Source organism: Miscanthus floridulus, chromosome 3, assembly GCF_019320115.1.
Source record: "Miscanthus floridulus cultivar M001 chromosome 3, ASM1932011v1, whole genome shotgun sequence".
Lineage (NCBI taxonomy): Eukaryota > Viridiplantae > Streptophyta > Magnoliopsida > Poales > Poaceae > Miscanthus > Miscanthus floridulus.
In genome coordinates this window covers 10825686-10847960 of record NC_089582.1, presented here as the reverse complement: position 1 = coordinate 10847960, position 22275 = coordinate 10825686, and the positions used below count along the sequence as shown (strand labels likewise).

The following is a 22275-nucleotide window of genomic DNA, read 5'->3' as shown; positions in this document are numbered from 1 at the left end:
CTTTAGTAAAGCAGATGCAAAGCACGTCCAATAATTGCCGGTGCATGGGCCCGTTCCGTCTCCCACAGACCCGCGCCATTCATGCATATGATTCTGCAACCGCTGCCTCTGAAGCAAAACAGGATGTTTTCATTTCTTTTCAAAAAAAGAAAGAAAGAAAAGAAGCCTAAGGATTGGCGCGCGCCAGAGTTTTCAACTGACTATCATAGAGTAGCTACTACACACACTGGGTCTTAACACAAGGAACAAAACACGTTTCTTCTGCTTCACATTTCTATGTAGAATAATGCTCCCTCTATTTCAAATTATAAGACGTTTTCTTCTATAGTTCTACTCCATAATTCTTTCCACTCGAGAGACCAAGGGGTTGCCTATGCCAGGCAAGGAACCAGCTAGGCATCGATCTCAACCCAGCTAGGTGGCTAAATCAGATGCCTCAAGAGCCTCCCTGGGCCAAGCAACCTTGCCTAGATAGGAACCAAGCAAGCCCCAAGAAACAGATGGAATTATGCTCGATCCTAGGACAAATGCTTTAATTTGGTTCACCTTCACCCAATGTCCAGTTGACATGCATTGATACCTGCTCTCACACGCTTCTGCTGTTTTTTTTTCACATGCATGTTCATAGATGCACCTTTACACGAGATGCCCCAACTGAGTGAAGAGTGCGTCCCACTCCCACCCACAGGATGCCAAGAGAAGGGGTAAAAAATTCCATGGGACCATCTGCATCTGGCACGGTGCGGACGTAGAACCAAATCACAACACATGGCAAGAGAGTTCGGAACCAACGCTAGAAAGCCAAGGCAGCAGGTGTTAGGATAAAAAAGTCACAAGTCAGCAATTGGGTGGACATCCGCACGCTGTAGGGTGCGGACAGTCCCCATGATTTTTTTTCCAGAGAAGAAACCTGTTGGACCAAGGGACCCCAACATGTATGAGCCACGCGCCCAATGGCCTATACGGAAGGCCTTCGCCCAGCCAGTTGCTCTGGACGAAGGTATGAGAAGAGGAAGGTGGGCCCAAGATCAGTTAGGGTTCCACAAATGTACTCACCAACCAAAAACTTTGCACAGGACACCTTCCCCTTTTATAGGGTGCCACTTGCTAATTTCGAACATTACAATCTTTCCCTCTAACTACTCAAGCATATTGCCGAGATATTCCTACACTAGTTCTAACCCTCAAGGTGCTCTTTGACTTTGTTCTCCTACACCGCCTGTGCTCCTTGGGCCCCGATTTCAGGCCCACCAAGGGCCCATCTCTAGTTTTTGGGCCGTACTGTCTCGGCCGTCTTCCGCACAACCAGTTTCTTTGCTCAGGGCGCAGGTGCCTCCGTCCTTCGCTTTGGGGCCTCCGCCATTGATTTCCTGTCGCCCCTATGCAGGCCCATGGGCAGGCCTTTGCCCATCCCATCGGTTGCAGGCGGAGGCCTCGCTGTGCCCGGCGAAGGCTCTGTGGGATTGCCTTCCGGGTCCCCCCGCGTGGGCCTCCGCCTTGGCCTCCCGGGTCTCCGCGTCGTCCTAGCCTTCGAGCAAAGGCTCTCCGTCGGGTGCTCCTGCAAAACATCCAAAGACGATCCGAGGTTGTTGAGCGATGTTAGCCTTAGCCTCCACGAATCCGTGTTCTAGTGTCCCAACAGCAGTGGTGGGTTGACTCATTGTGGAGAGAGAGAGAGTGCCACCTCATCACATAGATCGAGTCGACTTTTTGGAAAATAGTACCATGGGGCCTGCATATAATGTAGAAAAAATGAACCCTCAATTCATGCGGCCTCTAATCCGTCATGCATGCAATTGTGGGACCCACAACCAAAGTTGTTTTCTCTGCTACGAAGTGGAGCACTCGTTCTGTACATGAATATTTTAAGCGACGAGTCGACACCTTATCTTGAGTCGATTCTTTCTCTCTCCTGCTTGAGTCGGCTTTCTCTAGTCGTTTGAGTTGACTCACAAAGGTCTAGCAAGGATGATGAGTCGGTTTGGAGAAGCCCTAAACACTATAGTGCTTCGTGAACAGAGAAAGGAAAGAAACCACGTGTCGGAATCGGGCACGTTGTTGGAGTTGGACACACGACGACACGCGTTGTCAACGTCTGGTCTCTGAACGAATCGGACGAGCAGGGAGGGCGTGGCATTCTTGGCCTTGGAGAGCAAGCATGCAGCTTCAGTTCAGTGCTAGCTTGTGCTTCATTCACTCCACGCGACTTTGATATTATTGTTGTCTATATATATAATATCAGAACCAGGCTCTGGAGATGCAAAACTATACAGGAGCTCTTGACGATGATTCTTACCTGTTTGGTTTAAGGAGTAATAACATCCCGAATGAGTCCATGCGGAACGAGTTGGTCCGGTAGTTTTTCACGGAATGAGTCGGTCATGATGGACTTGCGCACGAAAACAGGCTTACTCGATGAGAGACGGGTTGAACCCATGACAGAAACCAAACGTTGTGGCTAGCTTCCTATCTAGGATCGGATCACTCACTCCGCATCGGTGGTGCATTCTCTAAACCAAACACGCTAGGAACGTAAATTAACATAGGCATGGATGACTTCATGCAAAACTATGTTCTATAACAGAGAGCGTCATAATCCTTGCAGCCATTAAAAATTGGTAACTATACAGTACTGTTGCTTTTCCTCTAAGTTGTCACGTCATTTCAAAATAATATTATTCGTAATTGTACCTACATTACTCCTTTTTTTAGGGAATATTACACTCTCTCTTTTTTTTGCAACCGAAACTGACTGATCTTTGCCATCTATCATTGACCTTAAATTCACTCCTAAACTTTTGCATCAACGGAAATTCACCTACTTCGTCCCAAAACAGAGGTTGCAACTTCCTTTGCTGGGACACCAATTCAAGGAATGAACGGATTTCTGATTGCCCTAAGGACAGACGCTACGGTTTGCCCAATGTCCAGTTTACCGCGCATCAACACTTGTTTTTGTTGTCCTTCACGCGCGTGTTCCAGATGATGTTCCGTGCATGTCCACCATTGCTTTGTTCTTCTCTTGTTAGCTCAGAGCGCGGAGCAGTAGGATGCCAACCGGGTCCAGGCGACGGCGGCCCTCATCCTCATCCTGGCCCGCGTGGTCGCCGCCGCCGCGTCTTGCCGCCGGTATCTTGTCCTCCAGCCGTAGTTCTGATGTTGCTGAGCATCTCCCACGGCGACATGACGTGCACGCGCACACCTCCTTCCGCAACCTTCTAAGGCCCTGCAACGTGCGTGCACCGAGCACGCCCGCATGCCGCATCCATGTCACCCGCCTCGGCACCCGACCGCTTCTGAGTCCTGATGCCGGTCCATGCGAAGGAAAATAGCCACCGCCCACCGGTGGTTTTGCGGAGGCCGAGGTGTGCGCTGAGGCCGCGCCACCCGCTCCACTGGCACTGCTGTGTGGCTCAGGCACGACATTCTCTGTTCTCTAGTTGCTATCCTCCGCCGATCGATCACTACCACCAGCAAGAACGGCGTCACGAATCACGATCACCAGGATCGCTGTCAGCCTCTCGACCCGAGGAATTGCTGAATTCAACGGCCATTTTAGTACGACAACAAGCAATTGATGCGGGAAGTGATATGATAAATAATAAAGGGATAACTTCTGTTGCAAACTGATGAGCAACACCGTGTGTTTTGGGCTGTAGAAGTCCTTTATTATTTGGATGACCGGTTTCAAAGCTCTGCAGAGAACGATGACAGCTAACCAGCAAACTTTGGTTGTTTAGGCCAAGTAAAAACTTATGTGGTTGGCACCGTATTTTGGCCTGTAACAATGTTCATGTGTACTGAAGATAACAACTATGCAGAAGGTAATGTTGCAGACTGGTTAACAAACTTGTTACTTTGGGATTGTAAATATATTCTGAATGTTCTGTGTACAGACTGAGTCAAAAAATTGCTAATGGCCCTGATGAAACTTAATGGCATTCAGACAACCAGTTGTGTGATATGTACAAATCCTAGTGATTCAAAATTATATACGTTAACATGTTATAATATGACAACTAAGATGTCAATGACAACTAAGATGTCACAGAACAACCAGAGTCACCAACAGTTCAGTCTCTGATGAATCTAGCAAGTACTCCAGGAACGAGGGGCAACAGCCAAACTACAAGGAATCGAGTATTCTAGTCTAGATTCATGTTGGAGTAGATCATAAGGCAAAATGATCTCATCGTAATCAAGACGTATCTAAGTAAGAAAAAGACGCCCACCGTGAACTCTACAGCCAACAGCACCCAATGGGAATCAAACGAGCTCCATGACAAATAAGCATTGCGTTGCCAATCATCGTGCCCCATTTCTTTGGATATTCCACATCACCCAACTGAGATATCACACATGCATTAACATCCATCAACTGTATTTGATTTTTGAATAAACATGGCTGCAGAGATGAGTTAAAAGCTGAAAGCAAAAGGATTGCAGAATCTCAGTATGCAACATCTTGTTATTACAGACTACATAATTAGAAATAAAAATGCAGCTTCAAAAGCAAAAATACGAGGATATCGCAGAGGCAAATTTCGGAGACTGCAGTTCACAAATACAGTAGTACAGTACTATAGTGCATATCACAAGCAGGGTCGTATGAAGAATGATGGATTATCTCACTACGCATCATAATCAGACAGCCAATTCAGATTCAACTGCATGGTGGACTGATACCGCTGTCACTAGCAGTAAGCAGAAATCCGATGCAGCTGCAGCACACAAGTGGGTATTTATTCGAGCAGAACCAGAATGGCGGCATAAAAAGGTGATAGCGATCTGCGTGGCAGGTCGAGACGAGAAGGGTCGTTGCAGATAGAGTCAGGGGCTCAGGGCACAGGCATCTGGCACTAGGAGGCAGCATCAATTGGAACGGGTTGGATTTCGCTGGAAACAATGCAAGAAAAGAGACGAGTTGTAAGCAAAAAACATGATGGTAATAGACTATATGTGCTTATGGCGAGCGGGCAGGAGCAGGACTGACCTGTCGTCGGTCGTTGTGATCACTTGGGAGCTCTCTTTGGTGTCATCAGGCTGAGGTTCGGTTGCTTCCTCTTCAACCACCGGATCCGACGACATCTCCCAGGTCATGGTACTTTCGGTCCTCCTTCAGTCGCAGTCGCAGCACGGCCTTATTGGGATGTTGGTTGACTTCCGCTTGCAGCATATTAAATCCTGCCACCTTGCAGCCGCGACCAAGTGAAATCTCCTTGAGTCTTGGAAGGTGCTTGATACCAATAATCCCTGACTCTAGCTTCAGATATTCGATATGGATGCTTTCCACGAAGGGTGAGGCGTCTTCCTCAAATGTCACCTCTGTCAATCCCTCTGGTTGAGAAAGAACAAGTTTCCTGAGACCTGGGAATGCTCCAGTTCTGAATGTTAGTTTCTCTCCACTATATGCCCTTCTAAAAAGCTGAATGAGCATAAGGTTGGGCAGCGCCCGAAGTATCTCCAAGTCCTCTAGGTAGGTCCATTCTAAGTACTCCTTGACCAACTGCCAAAGATCCCCAAACCAAGCCGGTGTAGTCCCTATCTTTCCAATCAACTTTAGGCTCCTTAGCTGCGGGGGAGGGGAGAGAGAAGAATCTAGCCACTCTAGTGTTCCAAAACCATTATTAATACAGTAACTAGCCACTCTAGAGGTGAGCTTCACAAGCGCATTGCAAAAGGCCTCACATTTTCCCTTTGCTGCCCCTCTTGTCATCACGCTTAATTTTCTTAGCTGACTTAGATCACCCAACTCCTCAATTGCTTTCGTACTAGTGCCCTTGAGATCCACAACCTCTTGGATCTGCAGCGCTTTTAGGTTGCCGATTCCTCTTGGCACCCGCACACCTGATACTCGTCCTCCATAAGAAAAAGAGCTAGAGAAGTCCAGGTGTGCCTCAGGAACCATTTCATTGCGGTTTTCAAAATCAACTAGGGGTGTGGACATTATGGGCAGGCACAATCAAGGTTTTCATTTTTGGAAATTAAAATTTGATTTGAATTTAAGTAAATTTAAATAAATTAAATAAAATTTATACGAAAAAGATAGATATTTTCTTATCGTCACCTACGGATAAAAATGATATATCGGAAATATCAGGAGATTTCAGCCGATAAAGGAAACCATGGGCATAATACGTTTTTTCAGACATCTCAATGGTCTCCCGGTGTTGAAACTATAAATAGCATCTGTATATTTGCTACAGCGGAGGCTTCGTAGGCTTTGGAGTTTAGTGACCTCAGTTGCTAGTGCTGCAATACAACCGCCTCTTAGGTCCAGGACATGTAAGCTCTGTAATTTTCCAATAGATCTGGGAAGTGCATAAATATTTGAATGATGATAGCTTGGACCATCATACTGAGCATTCACATATTTCAAGTGGCGCAATAATCCTATGTTGTTGATATCTTTAATTTTTGCACGATTTTGAACTGTGCATCCTTCACATCCAAGGTTCTTAACATCCTCAACTCAGGTGAACAAAGTGAAGGTGCGGGCTTCATTGGTCTCTCACCAAAGGAAGTTAATGATCGGACACAGCTCCAGTCCATCCCTACATTTGTGCGGCTCTTGCCATGGTGTGCCACATGACGGAATTTCTCTCCAACTACTACTCCAGGTACATTACCTTCTGTTGAGTAAACAAAATTCTCCTCTTTGGATATCGAGATTATTGTATCGCGCACGATATCATGAACACGGCAGCTCTTAACAACTCCTTCGAAATTTACTCTTGCTGGTAGAATCATGCTTCGGCTGATCAGCTCCTGAAAGTAACGTTCTCCAACTTCCTCAACTGTTACTCGACCCCTGGCAGTAACCAGCCCCTCTGCAATCCACCTATCTACCAGACGCCTCCTTTTAATTTCAAAGTCCTCAGGAAAAATGCTTAGGTACAGAAAACATGGCTAGAGATGGGATGGCAAGTGATTGTAGCAGTGATTGTTGCTATCCTTCGCACAGGTTCAAGGCCTGGGTTGTTCTCAAGTTCTGAAGGGAGCTGCTTATTAAATTTCTCCCACTCCTCTATCTTTTTACTAGCAAGGATGCCTCCTACTGTGAGAAGAGCCAGTTGTAAACAACCGCATTTTGTTGCCAACCACTACTGGAAAACTGGACTTTGCCGAGTGCTTGAGACTTTGCCGAGTGCTTTTTATCGGGGCACTCGGCAAAGCAATATTTTGCCGAGCGCCGCACTCGGCAAAGATGGCTTTGCCGAGTGCCAGACACTCGGTAAAGCCTGGCTCTCGGCAAAACTGGGCTTTGCCGAGTGCCGCGGCACTCGGCAAAGATCCCACTCGGCAAAATGTTTTTTTTTATTTTTTTTAAACATATTTTGCCGAGTGTAAGCCTTGGGCAATCGGCAAATTTTTTTTTAATTTTTTAAAACTTATTTTGCCGAGTGCCAGCGCCAGGCACTCGGCAATTTTTTTTTTATTTTTGAAAAACAACTTTGCCGAGTGCCCCTGGGCCGGCACTCGGCAAAGCCCACTTTGCCGAGTGCCTCCCATGGCACTCGGCAAAATATTTTTTTTTTATTTTGGGCCCAAATTTTTTTCTGGGGCCTTGTGACAGTATTTCAAACTCTATTTTAAAATTTGGTTCAATTTTGACTTTTTTTGATATATTTCATTAGTTTATTTCGTTTCGTTGAATTTTTCGGGATATTTCAAGTTTGAACTGCAGGTACATGGAATAATGGACTTTGGTCATCCAAAAATTGATACTCATGATATTTAGGGTATGTTTAGGCTGTATCCAGGAACTCACATGAAATCTCGAGCATCTCGTTGACGTAACATGTCGAGGTACTTGCCGGAAATGTAATTTTAAATTATATAAAATGCAAACGAAGTCCGAAAATCACGAAACTTGTCGAGGCATCGTGTTATCGCATGTGGAGGTTGTGGTAAAAAATTGAGAAGGTTTCGAGCAAGTTGTGACGTCGGATGCCAAAAACCCAGACATCTCCAGCTGAGAAACCTTTTCAATTTGTGATCACATGTGCTGGGTGACGAGTTCTGCTCCAAATACAAGATGCCTCCTGGGAGAAAGGTGCAGACTAACAGGACAGCTGAGACGCCCACATGTAATTCCTCAAGTTTGAGCGCCGGGAAAGGGAACAACGAGTGGATCTGAGGGGTGCCGATGGGATTTGTTTTTTTTTTTTTTTTGTGTTCTGATTTTCGAACTTAGGGTTTGGGGTGAGAGGTTTTTGGTTCCTGTGCCTGTGGGCGAGTCCGCGTCCAGCAGCAGCGAGTGGGCGACGGCCGTGCGCCTCCGTCGGCTTGAGCTTTTGGGGGAGTGGGCAGCGAGTGAGGGCCATCTGGAGCAAGGAGTGGCCTGGTTGATGGCTGTCGCCAGCCCTGTTGTTCCTCTGCACGGACGAGTTCGTTTCTCCTCTTTCTGTTACGCTTATGCAAGAAGATGAACAGTAGAAGCTAGTTAGCATGTATGTTTGTACCATTTATTCATGGTTTTTGAAAAACGAAAGGAAAATAATGGTAGATCCATATGGCTTGAAACTAATTTTGTTAGTTTACCAGATCCATCCTATACACAAGAAAAATATGTTTATGCATTTTTTTATGGTCTAGATTTCTATGTTTATTAAAATGTGAAGAGAATGTTTAAAGCAAAATAAATCTTGAGTGCCCTTAACATTAGGAAAACTAATTGTTTTTTTAAGCCAATTGATAGTTTTCATATACAAAACATTGAACAGTGAGACAACATATTCAGCTGATTTCCAAACATAAGAAATCTAAGTAGTTTCATGTAAGATCTAGCTATTAATCCATTATATATGTGTATTTTCAAAAGTAGTAAAACCAGAATTAAATTTGGTAAATAGGGGAAAGCAGAGTTCCACTTTGCAAGGATGGTTGCCTAACAATCCTGAATACCACGACTAAGGAGATCCTTTGATAGTTATTAGCAAATATTGAACTGGCCTTTTGGTGAATCCGCAGCCTATCTAAAAGTTCAGAAGTTCTACACAGGACTTGCAGGAGCATTTACATGTGTGGGAAATCAGTGGTAATCTAGAAATAGTAAATAATACAGGATCTTTTTGCTAGCAGCAGCCGCATACACTTTTTGCTAGCAGCAGCATACATTTTTATTTTTTGCTCTGACTACTCCCTTACAGTTGTTTTAATTGAATGTACAGAAGCAATGGCACTTGAATATTTAAGACAGAGGGATCAAAACATTATGAGGAACAGACCAATTCTTCCAAAGCCTTGGGCTCAGTACCCTAGATGCACAAGTTAAGGGTAAAAGTGCAAGGAACAAGGATGATGTTCCTGAAAAATCTAGATCTCTGTACAATCCTGAGGATGACGAGGGCTCTAACCAACATGACGAAGATGAAGTCAGCATGGTACAAAGGATTGTTATTGATCATTATCATTTTGGTGACAACACTTCCATTATTTTTGGGTCTAATTCTTCTTGTTTGCTTCATACTAAGCTTCTAAGGTGGGTGAGGATGTATGTAACAAGAATGTCCAATATATTGGCAAGTTCTCTGCTAGAGGTTCGAAAGCATCAAAGAGAGTGGTGGCACCACAAGAAGGGGAAACTACTAGAGTTACTAGGCAAAGGACTGCTGCCAATCCAAGCCTCGCTATTGTCACACATGATGCATTGGCATCTACCAATACTACTACAAGCCCAAATGAGGAGCACATCAACAACAATGATGAAGGCAAGTTACTAGATCAAAGTTATTGGCTTCATTTATTTCTATCATGATGCTTCATTGTAGACTTCATTGCTTGTTAGGTGCACATCAACATTCAGATATGCTAATAAAATAAGATTGATACTTATTTAGTAAATCTGGAATATATTTGCTACTAACTCTACAAATGAAATCTTGTTAGGTGCATTATTTGCAAGTGCACAGCAGGTGCCACGGAAAAAATATATGGGCAAAGAGCTGGATGCGTTGAATAGAGGGCTAGGGACAAAGATTAAAATTGACATTACTGAAGGCATTTGTAGTCCTTTTTTAGTACTTGTTTTTGTTTCCTTTACCTTACAAATTTGTGTGGTGTACAGGACACTTATGTCAAAAACCAAGTTAATCATGCGAAAGTCCATTTCCATCGGCGTATAGGTTCTCGATGTTACATTGCACATGCCTATGTCACGGTATTACAAATTTAATGCTATGTGATCTTGTTGCTTATCTTCTAATTTACATGAATTATAGATAAAGTCTGCAGCACATTGTTTGAAATAAGAAACCATGAAATTGGTTCAAGCTAATAAGAAACAAGAAAAATATAAAGACACAGAGCCCACTGCAATTGATTTGTTCAAGGAGATGCATTGCAGCAAGAAAAGTGGTTTTTGTGAGCCTGTCAAAAATGCAATTGTAAGTACTGTTCCCCTCTTCTGCAAGACATACTTGAAAGTCAACTTGAATATTTGGCCTGATCGGCTGCACTTCTTGTGCTACAGCTGTTGCTGCATGCTGCTTATAATCTGAACCACTGAAATCTGATGCATAGAATCTGAACCTTTCAAATCTGAACTGTGCACGCAGCACCGGCTGCAGCTATTGCCTTTACTTCATGATTGGAAATGATTGTGGGCTGTTTTTGCTATTGTCAGAAATGATGTTGCAAGAGTTATGATATACTTTTTGCATGACTACTTTGTTACATGATTCATTTCCCAAGTTGGGTGTATATAGTCTTCTAAATTCAAATATGATATACTATAAGTATACTGTCTTTTCCTTCATATACTGCTTTTAGCTCTTGTTTGAGTTTAACTTCATACATGCTTGAAACAATGTTTGAGGCTATTTTGGCTAAAGTAAGGTCATTTTTTAGTTCTCTGTAAAGTATTATTGTAGGTTATTTTTCCTATACTGCTAGAAATCTGTACCAAAGTCAATACTAATTTTTGTATCATTCTGTTGCTAGGCTGCTATGGAAGCAATTGAGGTTAAACCAATGCAAGAAGGCCAGAAGTCGATGTCTTCTATTGAAATTGTTTCCAAGGTGCTGCCGCAGTTCGGGGGGCCACACCTGCAGTCTCCGTCACCGCAGTAGGGATGTTGAACTTGTGATGTTGAACTTGTAATAATAAACTTGTGATGTTGAACTTTGGTGCATTTGTGATGGATTTTCGATGGATTTATTAAATATGCGTGTGCTTGTGATATATAATGCATGTTGGTGATATAGATGTGATGATTGATGTATATATATTTTCGATGTAATAATAAACTTGTGATGTTGAACTTTGGTGCTTGTGATGTTACAATGGAATGTAAAAAAAAATTTGCAATTCTCGGGGTCTTTGCCGAGTGCCATGGGCAAGGCACTCGGCAAAGATTTTTCAAAAAAAAATATAAAATTTCTTTGCCGAGTGCCTCGCCGCGGCACTCGGCAAAGTATTTTTTTTTTAAAAAAATTCAGAAATTCTTTGCCGAGTGCCTAAACAGGGGCACTCGGCAAAGAAATTATTTTAAAAAAATAAAAAAAACTTTGCCGAGTGCCTGGGCAGGGGCACTCGGCAAAGTAATTTAAAAAAAAACTTTGCCGAGTGCCTGGGCTGGGGCACTCGGCAAAATAATTTTTAATTGCCGAGTGCTGGGTCGGCCACTCGGCAAAATAACCGTTAACGGTCGCGCCACAACGGCCGAAAATATTTTGCCGAGTGCCGCCCCAAGCACTCGGCAAATTTTTTTTATTTTGCCGAGTGCCCCGATAAAAAGCACTCGGCAAAGACCCCTTGCCGAGAAAAATTTTGCCGAGCGGACTTTGCCGAGTGCTACACTCGGCAAAGCCTTTGCCGAGTGCAAAGGGCTCTTTGCCGAGCAGTGTAAAAACACTCGGCAAAGCCGTGGCCTCCAGTAGTGAACTGTTCTACTGTTGTCATCAAACCCTCACTCATGGTGGCTTTGGTATCTTTTTGTGCCTTCCTGAGAAGCAACTCTTTGGCATCACCTATTTCTAGAGGTTGAAGATGGTTAACAAGAGAGTCATTAGAACTGCATGCCTTTGCTATAGCAGCATCATGGGTTGTAACTATGATCCGACTACCTTTGCTTTTGTTGCTTAGAGAAGCAAACTTATTAATCCAATTCCATGCTTCAATGGTCCACAAGTCATCAAGAATAACAAAATACATTTTATCCTTTAGCCCTTGTGTGAGGTAGCTGGCAAGGTCATTTACATGCAATCCCTTTCCTTCAAGTCGTTTCAAGCATCTCTTCAATGATTCATCGCCCAACAGTTGCCTAATCATATCTTTCAGAAGATCTATCTTCAAAAATGATTGTGATACAGTGATCCATGCACGGCATGTGAAGTTCTTTGCAATGTCTTCCTTGCTTTCATATATCTTCCTGGCAAGAGTAGTTTTACCCAAACCTCCCATGCCGACCACTGAGATCACACGTGCATGTCCATCATCGGCACGAACTTCTTGTATCATCTCAAGCAACTTCTTCTTGGGTTCATCAAAGCCTACAAGCTGTGCTTCATCGATGTTGCTAGCCGAGTGGTTGCGAATATCTTCCAAGTAGGACTCCGTCTCGTCCATGGTGGTGTTGGATGCCTCTGTCTTGATTAAGTGGTAGCGTGTGTTCCTCTTGCTCACTTCTTCAACTCTTGCCATGAGATCACTACTGGAATCGCGCAATTTGCCTAGTGCCGCAGGCACTAGGCAAAGGCCCAGAAACACTAGGCAAACAGTTTGCCTAGTGTCACACTAGGCAAACAAGGGTCGGCAGAGGCGGACTAGGCAAAGAGCACTTTGCCGAGTGTCAAACCTCGAACACTCGGCAAAGTGTTTGCCTAGTGTCAAGGACACCACTCGGCAAAAGTATTCCACTGACGGTGGAAATCGTAACGGATGTTTTGCCTAGTGTCGGAGGTCTGACACTCGGCAAAGTATGCAAGGTTTGCCTAGTGCCAGGCGTCCGACACTAGGCAAATATGTTAAGCTTTGCCTAGTGTCAGACCGCCTACACTAGGCAAATATGCCAAGCTTTGCCTAGTGCTAGGCCTCCGACACTAGGCAAACTGCTTACTTTGCCTAGTGTCAGTTTCCTGACACTAGGCAAAGTCTGTTCCTAGGTGTGCCACGTGTGGCCCCTTTGCCTAGTGTCAGACCCCTGACACTAGGCAAAGTAACCAGAAGCTGAATTTTTTTTTTGATTATTCCATTTGCGACACAAATATAAATCATATTCAAACACCACAAATATATCACATGAATCATAAATAAGAACCACATGTTCACATATATCACACTAGTAGAAGGCGCGCGCCCTCGCGCACGTAGGGGGACACCAGGAAACATTTCGAAGACGGAGGAAATATGCTGGATGTATGAAAAAGACACAAGAATACCAGTTTGAGCATGGTACTTAGTAGTTCACATCCGAACATATGTATGTAGTTCTTTGAAGAATGAACGGAGAGTGGTTAAGTAAACAGCTGGTACATAGTCGGTGCCATTACACAGCCATAGTAGGCTACTTGCACCTGAAGCTGCGATATGATATACAAAGATCAGTTCGAGCGTCATTTTTTTAAGTAGCCTGGGTTTTTTTTAGCCTGGGACTGTTCCTATATACATAGGGTGGATATGGTAAGGGAACGACGGGTGCCTTTGCCGTTGGAAATCTAACCATTCGCATGTCTTGAAAACGCTGGAGCAGGCATCTTGCTGGTTGCCGTCAGTCACCTGCTATAGGAAGGAACATAACGAATTAGTAAACGTTAGGGAAGAAATAGGTTAATTATATCTTCTCCCTTTTTTTGGAGGGGGGTGGGGGGGCAAAGTACAGTAGCAGGCTGGGTAGGAAGAGAGCAGCATTTTGTCATTAAGGTGTCATGATGGGTCTTTTTTTTGTTTTTACACATGATAGTTTTTAACACTTAGGCTGACATAATTTTTTGTAGGGATGTATGCTTTCTATTATAAATGTAGAAGTGTGAATTTTTAAAAGTCTAAGAAGTACTAATATATGCTAGAAGAAAAGGGACCCTAAACCAAAAACTGCAAGTAACGAAGCACAAAAATATTTAGCCAAAAGATGAACTGGCACAATAAATGTAGGACTGCAAACTAAAAAAAGGGTGTGTTGAGGAACATATGATGAATGGCACAATAAATGTAGGACTGCAAACTAAAAAAAGGTATATTATACAATTAAAATGACACTGCACCTCTGATCTTAATGAATCAATGTTCATAAGAAATTGTAACTAACAAAATACTTCTACTTGATAAATCTGTGGAATGAGACATTTACCAGCTAGCCAGTACCAACTTCTCTGCCAAGAAGGGAACTAACAGGACGAAAACATTGCACTATAGTTTGAAAATTTATCCTTTCAAAATCACAGCAGGCATGTGTGCTGTATAGATTAAAAAAATCATTTAGCGTAAATAGTTTTGTCACAGCAGTAAAGCACGTAGATTTTTTCATTAGAAGTGTAGGACAAGGGAGCAGATCATTAATTCCAAAACATTAGATCATTCAGTTACCTGAGCATGAGTACAGGAATCTCGAACGAGAGTTTTGAAATTCACTACTACTCTACATTTTACATGCTGTTGTTTGTACCCACAGTAGAGGAAGAACTATTGAAAGAAAGAATAAACAGCCTGGTCCTGAAGAACTATTGAAAGAAAGAATAAACATCTAAGCTGACAATAGCACACACAAGAGTAAAAAATAAAGGATGAGAGAAAGCTTGAAGGCACTAACCAAATCTTAGAGAATTTAGGTGCAGAGAACCCACCCAAACCTCAACTCCAGATGACTCAGACCTACATGGAGCATAGGAACAACATAAGACAATGTAAATGTGAGCGCACTAAAAACTGGAAACAATATAACTTCACAAAGTGGACCTTGATAATGACTCAACCAGCGCCAACGCACAATCACTGCAAATCACATGAGCCTATAGCTAGGACTGTCACCATGGATCTATATTGAGTCAAGCATCTATTTTTGGTTGCATCTAATGCCTCCCAGCCAGATTATGCGTACACAGAAGCATTTTTTCCCTGTAAAATACAGGCAGTAAAATGCAGGCCTAAATTGCGAAGTGGTCGCTTTTTAAAAAGGCACCATAGGCAGTAAGGCAGAAGTCTATATGCTAAGATAACCGCTTTTTAGAAGTTATTATTAGAATAGGTGAAAGCAAAAGACACCATGATGCATTGCATTGCTGCTGCATTATACAGGCAAATGACATAGTAACTAATATTAGCTTAGTGGAACTCCAAAAATATAGAGATAATTTTTGCTGGTGCTGCAATGGAATCCGGTGTGGTGATCTAGCATCTACGTTTTCATAAATCACAATGAAAGCTACCAGTTGTTAAAACAAATTATAAAAGAGGTAAGGGCTCAAGCAATAGGTAACATGTGAAAGCAGAATACAGAATGGAGCACTACATTGTTGCTGCAACTTATATAGAAGCATCGGGCAGGAGCTCCCCAGTCTATGCATCGGGCAGGAGCTCCCCAGTCTTCTATATGGTCTGCTTTGACCTTGTGCTTTCACATGACAGCAAGTTTTAGAGAAGATATGGCCTAGTAAGTTGAAATTCATAATTAGTAACCGATATGTGAAGAAGTCAAAAATTGTTCATAAAAAATGGGCAGCTGCAGAATGCTTGGTTCATGTACATATCCCAAGGCAAACCTCCCAGAAAACATGTTCTTAATGAATGGAGAACTGCTATGCTTGTCATTTAGTTGCAGGCTATCTTTCATAAGGTTTCTTGTACATATCCTGAACTTACTTTGGAAAGTTTCTCACAAGCTTCAAGTGATAGATTTGTCACTAAGTGGTAATCCAAATCTTCAGGAAGATTCCTGTTTTCTTGGTTCACAATCTTCACAGACATAGGAACAAACAATAAAGAGTTAGCTGCCTTTTGAATTTAATAAACAAAACAAATGAAATAATGCATGGTCATTACTGCTGGACATCCTGAATAATTATGTACCATTGTTCTAGCAGCTGAACTTCGCTCATAAATCTACCGCAGAAAAAATTGCATAACCATAAGCAATCACCTGACGTAATTGACTCTGTTGTCATGAGATGAAACCTTCATACTTGATATCAATCTCTACACATTCCTTCTCATTTCAAGATAAATTTCCTTTTCCACATGATCTAAGTGACAAATAATTACATCATTGCATTGACTGTGTTACCTGAAGGTCCCCAATGGCCTGGCTACCTATGTGCTGCCAATTTGAGAACTTGTCAAACAGTGTCACCTGTACCTGGTGGCTGGGCTTGTATACAGTGGGAGAGAGGCGAGGAGAAGGGGATGACCTGATGCTGCCGCCTCCGCTGCGGAACCCCGGGTGGAGGGGTGAGGTACGGCCAAATCGGACCGCCGAGCTGAGCTTCCTGCGCCGCGCCGGAGAGGAAGAGGCCAGGCGCCTAGGGTTTCGTCGATGACAGGAGCAAACGCAGCGGCGTGAGGAGGCAGCGCCGCGGCGCAGTGCCGGTGGCCAACGGCGAGGCCAGCTCGCCCCGCGCCGTCGCTGGGGACGGCCGGCGCGGGGGACGGCGCGTGGCGCCTCTGCGACCCGCTGCACCGGCGCAGCACCCGGTGGGGGGGGGGGGGGGGGGGGCGCCGTCGCCCCGCCCTTGTGCCGCGAGGGGGGAGGGGCATGGAGGGGGAGGAGGGTGGCTGCCGCCGCGCCGAGGGCCGGCCACCGCAGAGATCGCCCGCGCCGTCGCCCCGGTCGCTTCGGGAGAGAGGGATCGAGCGAAGAGGAGAGAGAAGAGGGGAAGAGAGGATTCCTTGAATCAGAAGGTGTAGTATATATTCTGTACATCGGTACTACAGGCTGAGCCAGTTTTTGAAATAAAAAAAATTAACTTTGCCGAGTGTCGATAACCCAACACTAGGCAAACACTATAAAAAATAAGTTTGCCTAGTGTCTTCCATGAGACACTAGGCAAAGAGGCCAGTTTGCCTAGTGTCTAGCTGGCACACTAGGCAAACTTATTTATTTTTTTTTAATTTTGGTCTTCAAACTTTTTATCGAGCCTCCCAACATAAAATGAGACTACATGTTGAAACTTGGCACAATTTTATGAAATTTTGCTATATTTCTTTAGTTTATTTAATTTCTTTGAATTTTTTCGACAAATGCAAATTTGAACTGCAAGTGTGTCGAATAATGGCAATTCATGAATGCAAAAATGATATTCATGTTAGTAAGTGTTAGTTGAGGCCGTATCCAGAAACAGACCAAAAATTTCACACATCTTCACATCGAGACATGACCACGAACTTGCGAGCAAATAGTTTTTAAATTCTATTAAATGAAAACGGAGTCTGAAATTCATGAAACTTGTCGACAAGTCAAGATATCGCATGCGGGTGCCATGATAAAAATTTAAAAAGATTTCGAGCACATCGTCACGTTTGATGCTTAGAAACCCTAACATCTCCACATGTGATCATGTCTCGTGGAGATGTTAGGGTTTCTAAGCATCATACGTGACGATGTGCTCGAAATCTTTTTAAATTTTTATCATGGCACCCGCATGCGATATCTTGACTTGTCGACAAGTTTCATGAATTTCAGACTCCGTTTTCATTTAATATAATTTAAAAACTATTTGCTCGCAAGTTCGTGGTCATGTCTCGACGTGAAGATGTGTGAAATTTTTGGTCTGTTTCTGGATACGGCCTCAACTAACACTTACTAACATGAATATCATTTTTGCATTCATGAATTGCCATTATTCGTCACACTTGCGGTTCAAATTTGCATTTGTCGAAAAAATTCAAAGAAATTAAATAAACTAAAGAAATATAGCAAAATTTCATAAAATTGTGCCAACTTTCAACATGTTGGTCAAGGTATAGTAGCAAAGCTACAGGAAAAAATTGGAAGCTAAAATCAAAACAAGAAAAAAAATTTTGCCTAGTGTCTCTGTAAGACACTAGGCAAACTGGCCGGTTTGCCTAGTGTCGTCCGGAGACACTAGGCAAAGTTCTAATTTTGCCGAGTGTTAACGGAAGACACTCGGCAAAATGGTAACGGCGGTTGCCCTCCAGCAGCCTTTGCCGAGTGTGATGGTATGCCTAGTATTGACACTAGGCAAAATGGTCATTTACCGAGTGGATTTCTTTGCCTAGTGTCGACACTCGGCAAATCGTTATTTTGCCTAGTGCCTTTGGTTTGCCGAGTGCTCCGGGGTCTAACACTCGGCAAACAAGCTCTTTGCCTAGTGTCCGACGATTGGCACTAGGCAAACCATTAAACACTAGGCAAATCTCGGTTTTCCAGTAGTGGATTGCGGATCTGGACAGCAATCTGGTGACGGTCTTTCAGCTTCATCATCTGTTGTGACAGGCTTCGGCTTCCCACATGTACTGTGAACTCGGTAAGGCAATCCTCAAAGTCATATGACAGATCTCGTACTTGCTTTGCCCAGACCTTCACCAGTTTATCTTTTTTCTTGGTTACTTCAGGGGCTACCAAGAACGCTTGCATAGTTTCTAGTTCATCTTTCATGAACCTGCCGGTCAAATTAGGTTCAAGAAGAAATGTATCATTTTCCAACTTTTGGAACTGTCACAACTTTTATATTACACTTAAAAATACATATTGATCACTCGAACAAATGCACAATTGCACAGGAACTGATTCAAGCGACTAGATGAAAACGTCTCTGCTGCTCGTGCGTTTCTGCATGCATGCGCCGGACCAGAGCTAGCTTGAGCAAGGGAACCTTGCACACTGTGGAGGAGTGGCCCAAGCCTCTAAATCACAGCTCCTCCGGCTCTGTTGGTTTCGCAGTGCAATCTCAAGAGAGCCAGAGCCTTGATGGGAGCCGCTATAGTCACCAACAGTGTTTAACAGGACCGAGGCATGAGGAGCCGGAGCCCCTGGAGCCACGCCCAACACTGCCTTATTTTGATTGCCTACTAATACAAACTACAGTAGGTACTAGCCTCGCTCGCTAACATGCCCAATTTCTTCATTCAACCCAAGGAACAACTTAGCTATAGCTAGTGAAAGCCTGAAAGGTATATTAGAGCATATCTTCGTGAGATTCTCCATATCCTTCCTACATTCTAGGAATAAAAATTTGATAAAAAACTACCCTCTAACAACTTTTCTAAATGGTCATCCAAATTATAGATGTCCAACGGGACGGCCCGGCTCGGCACGGCACGGGCCCGTGCCAGGCACGGCCCGATGGAGTTCGAGCCGGCAAGGCACGTCGTGCCTACCGGACCGTGCCGAGGCGGGCACTGTGGCTGACCTACGGCCCAGGCACGGCCTGCTGGGCCATTTATCGGGCCGGCCCGGCCCGAGAAGCACGGCTAGTCCAGCGTGCCGGGCCAGCCCGGGGCCCACAGAGAGAGGGAAGGGGACGTAGGGGCAGCCGTGGAAGGTGGTGGCGGCCGTCAGCGTGCTTGTCCCCGAGGCAGATCCGGCTGGAGGCGGCGGCCGTGCACCCGCGCGTGGCAGGAGGAGGCAGGGGCAGCCCGCGGGAGGTGGCGGTGGACGCCACCGAGGAGGATCTGGCTGCGTGCAGCAAGAGGAGGTAGGGCCGTAGGGGCACTCCACAGAGGGGGCAAGCGGCACGCCGGTCGTCGGATCTGGATCCCGACCGGCGAGCGGAGGTGATGAACCCCGAGCCCACGGCGGCGTACCTCACCGGCGGAGTGGGGAAGGAAGGACGGAGGAGCGAGCTAGGCGGGACACGGGGAGGAGCGAGAGTGCGACGCACGTAGGGAGCCTACGGTGCCGCACCTGGCCAGCGAACGAAGAGAGGGAGCGAGGGAGAGAAGAGATGTGAGTCAAAGGCGAGAGTGGCGATGCTGCTCGTGGAGCGTGTGGGAAAGGTGGACGGCGACTGGGGATACGGGGAAATGAGATAGGGTTATGAGGAGCCGGGGAGGTGAGACTGAGCTAGGGGCGCGGCCGTACGGGGTTGGCAGGTCGGGCCGCCAGCGGGCCTCCGGTTGAGGAGCAGGCCGCACGAGGTTTGCATAAAATGATTTTTATGCAAATGACTCTCTAAATAATGATTTAGAGAGTGAGATTTAGAAAGACTCTTCGAGATGCTCTTAGTCGATCGAGAGTAACTAACGGATCGGAGACAAAGACAGATGGATCGTACATACGTACCAGATCTTCTTCTGCACCCCCATGAGCAGGCTCATCTCTTCCGAGGCAGTCGCGGTGGCCTTGCTGATGGCGCTCCCCAGCATGGACCTCGCCATGCTCAGCACCGTCTCCGCCATCTCGCTCAATCTCACCGGCCAGCCTCTTTCTGATCTATCTCTAACAGCTGAGAGCTGACTAAGCTAGTAGAGGATCGGAAGAAGCTCGCAACAGGGGCAGTGTCTCGAGAGATCGAGATGCACTGGTCAAGTCATGTCTTGCCGTCTTGGTGGCTTTATTGTCTGTAGTTGTAGGTAGCTGAAACATCCTCAATTTTTCTTGAAGGGAAAATCCACAGAATGAATTCTAATATGATAAAACCAAGAACTGATTTCATCATATTATCATATTTCAGTCGATGTCACAGTCATACATCGTAGGATTACAAGAATACAAGATATTACATCACTGGGGAACACACCTATTACAGAGTTAATCTAGCGGAAGACTATCGAGTGAAGGCTCCTCCTTCATGGGTATCATCAGAGTTGGCGTAGTGCAGCGTAGATTCCATCTCCGAACCAAACTTGAGCGTAGGCACGAGACCTAATCCTTCTAAAGTCAGCATCTCTGAGAAGCAGGAGATCTGCACACCGCCAGATGTGTGCAGGCCATGGTCAGCACCGATGAGCTTTAGTGGAAAAAGATAAACAAGGGATCTGGCGATCCTAATATTTGGCTGTGGTTTGCATTCTTAGCGCATGAGAAGTAAATAACAATTGTATTATAATAATAATATCCAATTTTTAACACATTCACCACCACACCATCCATATCCATCCACCAACCATCCATCCCAAACCATCTCCACAACACCACACCATATCTCATCTCACACACTCAGGTCGACAGGCCAACTCCCTCTCGGCCTTGTCTCAACGGCGCACAGCCCCCAAGGCTCACGACCGGAAAATACCCCAACCCTGGAGGGAGGAAAGAAGAATTCATCTCCTATCTAGTTTAAGTGAAGCCCAGGAAAGGTCCATAGCCGATGAGTCGGCATATGTATCGATCGATCAATCATACACTCTGCAGAGGTTTCACATACCCATAAGATAGCCATCCTCGACAGTGCCCCGTCTAGGCAGATTCCGGCCACTTGCTAGCCTAGAACGATGCCACCCTACCTCTCAGCCCTAGAACATCCCAAGTCTAGTCTGGGATGGCTGATACTGTGAGTCGTAGACAGAGCCGAGGCCCTCCGGATGTCAAGAGCCGGGTCCACAAGGCCTCCTGAAGTCTTAGAAGGGTGTGGGGGAAAACCGCGCGCCCCGTACCTCCTTGCACACGTTCGCCTAGCAGTAGTGGCATCGCTCTACCAAGTAGTCCGACCGTCCCGCACCATATAGGGCGAGTGGGATGTAAAGGATTCCCGGTGAATCTGAGTACTAGTAAGTCCTTAGGGATTGACCAAGCCAGAATATCTTTATCAGGGTTTTCATTTTACGTGCCACCACAGCACCTCCACCCTGGGCTCCTCCCATCACAGGTTCATACCCAAGGCCACCTCCAATTACCATTTACCCACCACAGGTATTACATATCCAAGTGCCCAGGTAGCACCACATGGCAAGACTCGCCCCAGGCTCGTTGTTATTCCAGCTCGGTCGACACAACCCTCACTCTCCACGCACCCAAGACACACGCAGCACGCTCACGCACCACCAAGTCCGGCACCCATAGCCAAACCATTCCTAGGGGGTTCACCACCAGCATCACATCCCCTATATAATGCGAAGTGGAGTTAATAATAAGTATAGTGGTGTAATATGCAAGCAAGCAGGCAAGTATGCATATATAAGCGAGCGAATGAGCAAAGCAGGGTGACGTGGTAGAGTGGGTTGCATCAGGGTAATAATGGCTCAGGTAGTAGCATGCATCAAAATACTAGCAAAGGAATAATTATAAAGTGCTAGCAGTTCTAGAATTTATGCAATGTCTAATAGGATTCTCTAAAAGAGGGTGCTGCCATGACACCTACGATGTCGAGGTAGTAGTGGTACAAATCTTTGTTAGTTGACGTAGTCGATCAGCAAGGTCTACTCTTCCTAGGGTCCTATCG

General features: G+C 45.1%; 3 long non-coding RNA genes and 1 pseudogene across 5 annotated transcripts; 1 reads left to right on the top strand and 3 right to left on the bottom strand.

Moving 5' to 3' along the window:
• Window positions 1-5065: 5065 nt before the first annotated feature.
• Window positions 5066-20384, bottom strand: LOC136543129 (putative disease resistance RPP13-like protein 3; annotated as a pseudogene).
• Window positions 9240-10002, top strand: LOC136541361 (uncharacterized). Its single transcript, XR_010780342.1, has 3 exons — window positions 9240-9386; window positions 9477-9713; window positions 9892-10002. It is a non-coding gene; the product is annotated as an uncharacterized lncRNA (long non-coding RNA).
• Window positions 13368-15450, bottom strand: LOC136541360 (uncharacterized). Of its 2 annotated transcripts, none has more exons than XR_010780341.1 (2): window positions 14292-15450; window positions 13368-13723 (listed from the first exon to the last, which is right to left on the bottom strand). It is a non-coding gene; the product is annotated as an uncharacterized lncRNA (long non-coding RNA). The 2 variants fall into 2 exon arrangements; XR_010780340.1 differs by having other exon boundaries at window positions 14751-15450.
• Window positions 15474-16819, bottom strand: LOC136541359 (uncharacterized). Of its 2 annotated transcripts, none has more exons than XR_010780338.1 (3): window positions 16007-16819; window positions 15800-15892; window positions 15474-15587 (listed from the first exon to the last, which is right to left on the bottom strand). It is a non-coding gene; the product is annotated as an uncharacterized lncRNA (long non-coding RNA). The 2 variants fall into 2 exon arrangements; XR_010780339.1 differs by having other exon boundaries at window positions 16077-16819.
• Window positions 20385-22275: the final 1891 nt, after the last annotated feature.